This window comes from Callithrix jacchus, chromosome 4 (assembly GCF_049354715.1).
Source record: "Callithrix jacchus isolate 240 chromosome 4, calJac240_pri, whole genome shotgun sequence".
Lineage (NCBI taxonomy): Eukaryota > Metazoa > Chordata > Mammalia > Primates > Cebidae > Callithrix > Callithrix jacchus.
Genome location: NC_133505.1, coordinates 41,065,788 through 41,077,965, shown reverse-complemented (window position 1 = coordinate 41,077,965; position 12,178 = coordinate 41,065,788).

Here is a 12,178-nt window from a genome sequence, read left to right as displayed (position 1 = left end):
GGGATCCTGATACCAAAAGAATTATAAACTACGGATGTAGTCATTGTGACTGTTTGAAATTATTTCTCCTAGGTGCCTCAGGAAGACTAAGGAAAGTGTCTTAGTATGTATGAGCTACTATAACAACTACCAGAGACTGGATGGCTTAAAAACAGCAGAAATGTATTTTTCATAGTTCTGGAGGCTGGGTCCGAGATCAGGGCGATAACCCGGTAGGGATCTGGTGAGGGCTGCTGGCAGCATCTTCTCACTAAGTCCTCACATGGTAGAAAGAGAGCGAGCTCTCTGGAGTCTCCCTTATAAGGACCCTAATCACACTCACAAGGGCCACACCCTCATGACCTAATTAATTCCAAAGGCATCATCTCCTACTACCATCACCTTGGATGTTTGGGTTTCATTGTATGAATCTTGGGAGGGCACATTCAGTCTATAGCAGGAAGTTCTTGCACTTCATAGTTGAAAGTCAGTTTTGTGGATATAAAAATCTCGGTTCTACTTTCTGCTCTTGAGTATCTTAAAAAGTTACTACATTTTCACATAGCTGCTATCAAAAAGTCTGATGATACCCTAATTATTAACAAGTCATTGCTACTTTTGCTGAGATGTCCAGATGGTATTTTCTTTTTCTTTAGTATCCACAAACTTTACTGAAAAATATCTCGTTGGGGGGAGGGCAAGATGACTGACTAGATGCAGCCAGATGGAACAGCTCTCACCGAAGAACCCAGACGACTGGTGTGTCCCTAACAGATGTTCAGATGGAAGGCACTTAGAGTGGACAGAGGGTAGACACAGAGCCTGGGCTGAAAGGGGAGAAAGCTGGGAAGCTTACATGAGGCTACAGCACATCCGGACTCATTCCTGTCCTCCAGTGGCCCTAGGGAAATAGGTGAGTTGGACTGGCAAGGAGCAACCCACTCTCACAGCCTCTGGAACCATGGCAGGAGGAGACCATCCACCACCATGGACACTTGAGTTGGCAGGGAGAGCCATTTAGAGAAGTGGCGGGGGCAGCAAGCCAGCTGGTGTGGAGCCCAGAGGATTTGGTGCAGGAGTGTCTACAGTGGAGCATGGCCAGGAATGGCCATTTTTCTAGGCTGAACTTACCCCCATAGGAGACATTAGCCCTAGGGGAACTGTTAGTCCTGAAATCTGTAGGGTGGTCTTGCCCATCAGATGGAGCTGGTTCTATCTGAACACCCCTTCATCTTCTGCCCTCTCCTGGGACCCCAGCCTGGCCACATCTGCTTGCAGGGCAGCCTCAGGAGCCCTGTGGGCCTGCACCATAGCTTCTACACTGGCAGACCATGCCTGGCCAGTGAGTGGAGAGCTCCAGCAAGGGGGCCCCTTTGACCAGGCACCAGCCTGCATGCTCCCTCCCCACACTGCAGCTTCCCCTGGGCCCACAGCAACTCCCTACATCACTTTGCTGGTACCTGCCTGCTGTTTTCCTTGCCTCATCAGCAAGTGGGAGTGCAATTCACCCCCCCATCACTCCCTTACTGACCCCCATTGCAGACAGATTCTTGGTGGGCAGAGAGCCAGCCAGCCCCAATCCACCCTGTGCTAACACTGTGCAGAGAACAGCAGATCCGCCCCCACCCCGAGTGACCACTCCTACACAGAAAAGGCACGCAGACCTGCACCTGCTGATGCCCTGCCCCTGAGCCAACACCGCCTCCTGTGTGACCACACACACAGTTGTTAGCAGAGTTCCTCCAGCCCTTCTAACAGCTGCATGGTCTCTGCCACTGTGGTGGATGCCTGCAGGGAGGCAGGCACCTTGGCACCTGCTAGCACCCTGCTGCAACTGCCACTACCACTGCTGCTGGCAAATGCAAACAAGGACAGATCCTACTGTCACTGCACTATGAAGCACTTTGGCTGACACCACTCATCAGTGTGTACTGACCAGTGGTCTGGGAGCACTTTGGACTGCCACCTTCTCCCCTCCCCGCCGCCATCACAGTGGATTCCTAACTCTGAGGAAACAGAGAACAAAGTCAGGGCCCAGTACAGGTCCCAAAGAATTATAGCATGCAGTCCAGGAGTTGTGATAGAATATTGGCCAACTAAAATCTTCTAGAAATGAAATCAGTTGGCTGAATCCACCTTATACCAAATCAAACCCTCAAGGTCATCAAATAGGATAAATTAAAAGGGTTAGATGACCTTTGCTGTCCAAAGGTCAGCAATCTCAAAGATTAAAGGAAAATACGCCCACAAAGATAAGAAATAATCAGGGCAAGAACCTTGACAACTCAAAAAGCCAGAGTGCCTTCTTTTCTCCAAACAACTCCATCTCCTCACAAGCAAGGATTCTGAGCTAGGCTGAGATGAATGAAATGGCAGAAGTGTAATTCAGAATAAGGGTAGAAATGAAGATCATTGAGCTACAGAAGTACATTGTAATGCAACCTAAGGAAGCTAAAAATTATGATAAAACAATGCAGGAACTAATAAAATAGCCAGTATAGATAAGAAGATAACTAACTTGATGGAGCTGAAAAACACACTACAAGAATTTCATATTGCAATTACAAGTATTAATAGCAGAATAGACCCACTGGAAAAAAGGATCTTCGTGCTTCAAGACTGGCTTTCTGAAATAAAACAGACAGACAACAGTAGAGAAAAAAGGATGAAAAGGAAGGAATAAAACTTCTAAAAAAAATGAGATTATGTAAAGAGACCAATTCTATGACTTGTTGGTGTTCCTGAGAGATGGAGAAAATGAAATCAACTTGGAAAACATATTTCAGGGTATCTTCCATGAGAATGTTCCCAACCTATCTAAAGAGGCCAACATTCAAATACAGGAAATGCAGAGAATCCCAGTAAGATATTTCACAAGAAGATTATTTCCAAGACACACAATCATCAGATTCTTCAGGTTTGAAATGAAAAAAAAAAAAAAAAAAAAAAAAAAAAAAGGGAAAGGCAGCTAGAGAGAAGGCCAGGAAAGTACACCTACAAAGGAAAGTCCATCAGACTAACAGGGAACCTATCAGCAGATACTCTACAAGTCAGCAGAAACTGGGGGCCAACATTCAATATTCTTAAAGAAAACAAATTTCAACCCAGATTTTCATATCTGGCCAAACTAAGCCTCATAAGTGAAGGAGAAATAAGAAAATTTTCAGAGAAGGAAATGCTGAGGGAATTTGTTATCACTAGACCTGTCTTACAAGAGCTCCTGAAGGAAGCACTAAATATGGAAAGGAAAGACTGTTATCAGCCACTACAGAAACACACTGAAGTACAGAGACCAGTGACACTATAAAGCAACCACATAAACAAGTCTGCAAAGTAACCAGCTAACATCATGATGACAGGATCAAATCCACACATATAAATACTAATCTTAAATGTAAATGGACTAATGCCCCAATTAAAAGTGGTAATCTGGATAAGGAACCAAGACCTATTGGTATGCTGTCTTCAAGAGATCCATCTCACATGCAATGACACACAGGCTCAAAATAAGAGATGGAGAAAGATCGATCAAGCAAATGGAAAACAGGAAATAGCAGGGGTTGCAATACTAGTTTCAGGCAAAACAGACTTTAAACCAACATAAATAAAAAAAGACAAAGAAGGGCATTACAAAAAGCGCAAAGCTGGAGGCATCATGCTACCCAACTTCAAACTATCCTACAGGGCTATAGTAACCAAAACAGTATGGTACTGGTACAAAAACATACACATAGGTCAATGGAACAGAGTAGAGAACCCAGAAATAAGGCTGCACAACTAAGTACCTAATCTCTAACAAACCTAACAAAAACAAGCAATGGGGAAATGATTTCCTATTCAATAAATGGTGCTGGGATAACTGACTAGCCATATGCAAAAGATTGAAACTGGACCCCTTCATTACACCATACAGAAAAATTAACTGAAGATGGATCAAAGACTTAAATGTACACCCAAAACTATAAAAACCCTAGAAGACAACCTAGGCAATACCATTCTGGACATACCAGAAAAGATTTCATGATAAAGATGCCAAAAGCAATTGCAACAAAAGTGAAATGGACCAGTGGGATCTAGTTAAACTAAAGTGCTTCTGCACTGCAAAGGAAATTATCAACAGAGTGAAAGACAACCTACAGAATGGGAGAAAATTTTTGCAAACAATGCATCCAATGAAGGTCTAATATCCAACATCTATAAGGACCTTAAACAACTTTACAAGAAAAAAACAACTCCATTAAAAAGTGGGCAAATGACATGAACAGACACTTTTCAAAAGAAGACATACATGTGGCCAAAAAGCATATGAAAAAAAGCTCAACATCACTGATCATCAGGGAAATGCAAATCAAAACCACAATGAGATACCATGTCCAGTCAGAATGGCTGTCATTAAAAAGTTAAAAAAAATAACAGATACACTATGTATCCATAAAAATTAAAAAATTTAGCTAGAAAATGAGCAAAAAACATATTTCACCAAAGAGGATACATAGACACAAAATAAGGACATAAAAACGTGTAATGTCATTAGCCATTAGAGAATTACAAATTAAAACCACAATGAGATATCACTATGTACCTATCACAATGGCTAAAATAAAAAGTAGGCACAATACCACACGCTGGTGAGGATGCAGAGAAAATAGATCACTCATGTTTGGCTACTGGGAATGTAATATTGTACAGCCACACTGGAAAAGAGTTTGTCAGTTTCTTTAAAAGCAACCACCATACAACTGAGCAGTTGCACTCCTGAGCATTTATCTCAGAGAAATGAAGACTTATGTTCAGAGAAAAATCTGCACACGTATGCTCATAGCAGCTTTATTCAGACAAAAACCGGAAACAAACTGTGATATATCCGTGCTATGAAATACCACTTAACAACAAAAATGAACAAACTAAAGATAGGCACCACGACCTGGATAACTCACCAGGGAATTACGCTAAGTGAAAAAAATGGCAAAATGTTATCTACTAAACGATTCCACTTAAATAACATTCTCAAAATGCAAAAACTATAGAAATGGAAAACAGATTAACAGTTGCTGGAGTTAACGAAGAAGTGGAAATGGGAGGGAAGTGGCTATGGCTACAAAAGGGAAAAATGAGGGACATTACAGTGATGGAAGTGTTCTTTATTTTAACTGTACCAATATCAGCATCCAGACTGTGATAATTTACTGTCGTTTAAAAGATGTTATCATTAGAGGAAACTAGGTAAAATGTCCCTGAGATGTCTCCATGTTATTTCTTAAAAGTGTCTGTGAATCAACAATTATATCACAATAAAAAGTATAATTTAATACAACATATTAACATTTTCAACTAAATTAAGTGTCTAAGTATCCCCATAAACCTCAAATACAAATTGGTGGAACAGAACTCTAGTAGTTGCACATCGTTGACTTTTCCTGTTATGGGTTATGCCTCTGGTGTCAAGCTGAAAAGCTTTTTGCTCAACCCTAGGTCCTGAAGATTTTCTGCTGACGGTTTTGTGACTTTGTTTTAATGTTAGTCTTTGATCCATTTTTATTTCTTCCTTTGAAATCTGCATGCCTTTCATTTTTTTTTCTTGCCCATTGCACTGGCTAGAACTTCCAACACTATGTTGAATAAGTGTGATGAGAGCAGACATCACTGCCTTGTGGGGAAAAATTTCAGTCTTTTACCACTAAGTTAGCTGTAAGATTTTTTGCAGAAGTTTTTTTGATCAAGTTGAGGCAGTTCCTCTCTATTTGTATTTTCCTGAGCATTTTATCATGAATGGCCATTGAATGATATATTTTAATATCTCATATATGTACATAATTAACTTGGATTACACTTTTAAAAAATAGCTGTCTTTTCTACATTGTCGAATGAGCTGTATCCTTTCTATTTAATGTCATGGACTCTATGTCATATATTTACTCTTTCAGGTTTCCAATATAAATTGATACTAATTCTGCCACTTAAGCCCTAATTTTGGCTTTATGCCTCATGTAGTTTAGTTCTATCGTGAGTTTGCACCTACATTTGATTCATTTTTATACTCCTAGTGTCTTCTTTTTTTTTTCTTTACAGACAGAGTCTCTCTCTGTCACCCAGGCTGGAATATAGTAGCATGATCTCGGCTCACTGCAACCTCAGCCTCCTGGGTTCAAGCTATTCTCCTGTTGCAGCCTCCTGAGTAGCTGGGATTACAGGCATGCGCCACTACGCCTGGCTAATTTTTTTGTATTTTTAGTAGAGATGGGGTTTCACAATGTTGGCCAGGCTGGTCTTGATCTCCTGACCTTGCGATCCTCCCACCTTGGCCTCCCAAAGTGCTGGGATTACAGGCATGAGCCACTGTGCCTGGCCTCCTAGACTTTTTTTTCTTGAACAAGTGGCCCATACATTTGGACTCACAACATTTATATGTCCTCTGCCACCACAGGTGCATGTCCTTATGTCTGAAAGCACCTGCTTTTGGACAGTCCTGTCATGTCACGTGTTTCCTCTAAAACAAACCCTCCATGTTATTTGAGGGCCAACCCTGCTTTTCAAGTTATTCAGGCTGTTGTAACTTCCATTAATAAAGAATTCAAAAGGCATAATTGTGTGATTCTTGAGGATTTATCCAAAAAGGCAACCTGATTTATTTTCCAAATATCGTGGATCTGAAATAATCTATCAGAGTTTATTTCTATGCTTGGAAAGCTTTCTTTGCTGTCAGCATTTGTGATTTTCTCAGCTTGTGTAGCTAAGTAAGAAATGAATTGCTTTTGTTGGTTTCTTAGCACACTCTGTCCGAGTACATTGAGTTGTTTAGAATTGTTTTAACAGTGTAACGAGCATCCAAAATCTTGTATAGTCAATTTTCTTTGACTACTGTGCAAGAATGTCAATTTCTGTTTCCTCTGTTGACAATCCTGAGCGTTTTGAAGTTACACAGTTGCAGTGATAATTAAGCAGAAGAGTGTTAATATTTTAATAGAAAATAATTGATTTTGTATTAAATTCTGATGTAGGAATGCATTTAATATTAACTATATGGAGTTCTCTATAAATCTCATAAACATAGTACTTTTTTGAAGGGGACTAAAATTAAATGTCTGAAAATTTCACTTTAGAAAGTGAAAGTTTTTTTCTTTAAAAATTTTTCCTATTTTAATATTTAAAATTATTTTACCTTTTTTTTAAAATAACTTCTTAAAAAAGTTATACATGGTTTAAAACATTAAATGCAGATGGCCCCTGACTTATGATGGCGCCACTTAAGATTTTTCAGCTATTGGCCGGGTGAGGTGGCTCATGCCTATAATTCCAGCACGTTGGGAGGCCGAGGCGGCTGATCATGAGGTCAAGAGATCAAGACCATCCTGGCCAACATGGTGAAATCCCGTCTCTACTAAAAATGCAAAACTTAGCTGGGCGTGGTGGCTTGTGCCTGTAGCCCCAGCTACTTGGGAGGCTGAGGCAGGAGAATTGCTTGAACCCAGGAGGCAGAAGTTGCAGTGAGCCCAGATCGCACTGCTGCACTCCAGCCTGGCGCCTGGCTACAGAGCAAGACTCTGTCTCAAAAAAAAAAAAAAAAAAAAAAAAAGATTTTTCAGCTATGATGGTGTGAAAGCAGTCAGTACACATTCTGGAGGAAAGTACTTCAAATTTAAAATTTCGATCTTTCTCTGGGCTAGTGATATATAGCACTGTCACCTGACGCTGAGCAGCAGCAGCGAGGAGCACCTCCCAGTCAGCCATGCTGATGTAAGTGCTCTGAGCATGTTGAAGGTAGGCCAGGCTAAACTTTGATTTTGATAGGTTAGGGGTATTGAATGCATTTTCAACTTGCAGTGGGTTTATCAGGACACAACCCCATCTTAAGTCAAGGAGCATCTGTATTTCTACAAGGCTTGTTATGCAAAACAGCTGACACACTGCCTCCCCATTCCTCTTTCCAGACAGAAATTCTAGTAGATAGTCCCATTTTACAAGTAAGACCGTGGAGGCTTAAGGAGGTTAATTAACACACCCATATGGGTAGGAAGTTCATATGGGTAGGACGTGATGGAGCTATGATAAGAACTCAAGTCCATATGGCCCAAGAACCTGAGCTTTGAGTTATGTTGCTTCTTAATCACAGGTATATTCGTTTCCTATTGGTGCTGTAAAAAATTACAATTTAGTGGCTTAAAACAAAAATTTATTGTTTTGCATTCCTAATAAACGGGAAGGAAGACTGGGTTTTCATGTCAACACGAAGGACACCAACACGATGCTAGATTAATCATCAAATGAAATCCCGTATGGAAAAAATTCAGAAACTTAATTTGGAATTTGACTTCCGTTCTATTATGTAACGTTCCCAGCCATTGCTTCGAGGAGGTAATACGGCACTTCTACCGCCAGATGGCGACAGAGACCGTCATTTAAGTTGGTTTCCTCGCATTCTTCTGGACTGAATCCCCGTGAAAACCCCAAGTTTAACAAGGGGCTTTCCCGTGTAGCCTTAGCCTCAGCTTGCGCTCTCACATCACCTCTACCTGCGAGACTCTGAAAAGCATAATGCGCGAAGAGGAGGCGCGAGGGAGCAGATATGGAAATTCAGGGAAGGGAGAAGGGGAGGTGTGAAGCTTTCCAGACCAGCCAGGCAGAAATAGCATACCAATAATGGTTTAGAGCACAGACTCTGGAGCCAGAATGTTTGAGTAATTTAAACAGCTCTACCATGTAATCGTTGTGTGCATATGCATTTCTATGCCTCTCTCTTTTTTTCATTTGAGACAAGGTCTCACTCACTCTGTGCCACAGGCTGGAGTGCCGTGGTGCAATCATGGTTCACTGCAGTCTTGAACTTCTGGGCTCCAGTGATCTTCCCACTTCAGCCTTTGGGACCACAGGGTCTTGAACTCCTGGGCTCAAGTGATCTTCCTGCCTCAGCCTCCTAAAGTGCTGGGGTTACAGGAGTGAGCCACCATGCCTGTCTGCTATTTCTTAAATGCATAAAAGAATGCCTGGCACTCAGTAAGTGTTAAATATTCATAACATAAATTAAAGTTTTATAACACTACACACATGCTGTTTAGCATGTAATAAATAGATATATATTTAATGAGATGTCCACATATATTACGTTAACAAATTAAGTACGTTTGAGAATATCAGAGAAGAATGATAATATATCAACAGAGGAAGCTGGGCATGATGGCTCACGCCTGTAATCCCACACTTTGGGAAGCTGAGGTGGGCGGATCAGTTGAGGTCAGGAGTTTGAGACCAGCCTGGCCAACACAGTGAAACTCCGTCTCTACTAAAAATACAAAAAAAAAAAAAAAAAAGGAAAGAAAATTTAGCCAGGCATGGTGGCACATGACTGTAATCCTGGCTAATCGGGGGGCTGAGCCATGAGAATCGCTTGAACCCAGGAGGCGCAGGTTGCAGTGAGCCGAGATCTCGCCACTGCACTCCAGCCTGGGTGACAAAGTGAGACACTGTCTTAAAACAAACAAACAAACAAACCAGATGAAATGGGGTTTGAATACGTGATCTGTCCTCATCATGAGATAGTAAAAAGTCTTTGCTTCCCTTATATTCTAGTAATTAACTCATTTGATACACATCAGTGTATAAAGCCTTTAACTTCTATTTATTCTTTTCCTTGAAAAGCATGAGGAACACCGTCTCAGGACTCTCCCGTTTTTTATTTGTGAACACCCACTGGGGTTCCTGGATAAGAAGCTTGCAAGAAAGTGTGAACCCTGCTATACCCGCGTGCCCCTGGGGCTCTGCACTCTTTCCTACCCACACTTGACCTTAATTTTTAAATGATTCCAGCTAAATTCTTCCTGCCAGTGCCCAGCTGTACTTGCTTTAGGTAAGAAAGCACTCAGGTCACAACTCTCCTAGACTTTTAGCTAGTTGGAAGCTCAACCTCAGCTCTGTGAAGGGTTCAAAAAAATTGCAACCTTGCAATTTGTCTGACTTTTTCTTGTTGCAAGGGAGCATCATTATTTCCAGTTCTCTGAATTCCCAAGCAGAAACCAGAACTCTGTATAAAGGTTTTTAAATGGAGACATTGAGAAAAAGTGCCTGAGCAACCAATGAGATCCAGGAAGAATGCTTCCAGCACTAACATGAATGGGGCTTGGCCATGCAGATGGAAGGATTGGAAAGTCCTGCGCCCTGGTATAAACTCTCGATGCATATTCTGAGCACACTGGGGAATGTACTACTACTAGGCTTGGTCTGGATTCATGGCTACCACCTCCCACGAAAGGATAGATCTTCTGTTTTAGTATGTGAGACAATTCCTCACTCAATCTTATTGCTGCTATTTCTGTTAAGCATAAACAATGATTTGGGCCACGAATTTTAACAAGGTTTCAATTCCTTTGTGTATCCCAACATGCATTCCTCTTATTCCTGGCTGTGGACTTGCTACTGCCAAGATGGATGCCATGAAAAAAAGAGATCTCATCGAATTGTCACAGAGAGATGGAGGGATCTCTGCATAGACAGCAGGGGGGTGGCGGCCTCTGCGTAGACGGCAGGGTGGTGGCCGTCTCTGAGTAGATGGCAGGGTGGTGGCGGCCTCTGTGTAGACGGCAGGGTGGTGGCCGCCTCTGCGTAGACGGCAGGGTGGTGGCGGCCTCTGTGTAGACGGCAGGGTGGTGGTGGCCGTGTAACCAGCTGCCCGGTGAGGAGCAGCCCCTGGGGAGAGCCCAGGTAGCACCAGGAAAAGCTGAAGTGGAGAAAAGGGAAAGACTGAGCTGGAAAGAAAACGAGGGACAAGAGTTGTGCAGGTCACATCCCCAGCAGTCTTGTCATCACAATGAGGATGAAGGGACTAAAAAGAGGGGAAGAGATAGAATTCATTAAAGAACAGTGTTCCTTCACACAAGGCAAGTATACATGTGGCCTTTTCTCTCTGTATCTGAAGACATGGTTTACTGTAACAGGAAATATGGGTGTTGGATGGCTGTCTCATGGTGATCCGTCCTCGTCTACATCCCAAACTATTTTTTGAATGCATTTCTGTGTTTTGACTTCCTCTCTCCCCAAAGTTGTTCTTAACTTCTGAGTATGACTTGGCTTCCTTATTTTTTGAAATATTTTAACCCCCTAACTTCCTCTCCTCTGTGGTGTAACTCACATGGCTTCTGGATACCAGGAGGCACTGCCTCATGCAGTCTCATATTATGAGGAAGAAATGCCCATGAATCCTGCCAATCTGAGGAACAACAGCATTTGTCTCCTCTGACAAAATACAGGTGCTGCATATTCTGTCGGAAAATGTGGTGTTGAAGTCAGACCTGCCCTGTCTCTCTGTCTCTCTCTCTGGTTCTGGAAATGTTGAGTATATGAGTGAAGGGAAAAGGATGGCCACCATATGGAGGCAGTTTCATGGTGGCATGAAACAATTTTGGAAGCATGAAAGCCATGGGCAGGAAATCAGGGCCCCCCAAGGGAAATGCACAGCGGTTTCTTCGGACTTCAGTGCTCTCTTTTATAGTTATGGAAACCATTGCAGAGGAAGGGAGCTGATTCTGTAAAAATAAGTTTATCTTCGGACTTCAGTGCTCTCTTTTATAGTCATGGAAACCACAAGTGCAGAGGAAGGGGAGCTGATTCTGTAAAAACAAGTTTATTCCTACTTTAAAATGTGATCTTCTGATTATTTTCCCACAATAGAGCTGGAGGGCTGCAGGGGAAGCTATTATCCTCAGTTACAGAAAGTGATGCTGGAGATCGATCCAAGATGGCCGACCACTAACAGCTCGGGATTGTAGCTCCCAGTGAAAGCTCAGAGAACGAGACGACGCCACACTTGTAGACGAATTTTCGTCACTCACCGATTAGCCGATTCCCAGTGGAGGAGCCCCACGGGTCGCCAGCGCGACTCTTGTGGCTGCCGCAGCGGTTTTGCCGGCGTCTCGGCACAGCAGCTCTTCACGCAGAGCCAACGGGACTGCTTCACCTACTGACCAGAGTTTGGAGCTCCAGGAAGTCAGAGCCGCTTGTTGCGGACTCAAGAGGGAAGCCAGACCAGAGATTCCCGGGCAGAAGAGCACCATCAGTCTCACCGCTGCTATTTAGGCTGCCACAGTGGGTTGCTGGGATCCCAGCACTGGGAATCAATAAGTCGGACATCGACTCAGAAACCTAATTAGAAAGGCGGTTCATCTACAATGAAGGGAAAAAAACAGCCTAAGAAGGCTGAGCATACCCAAAA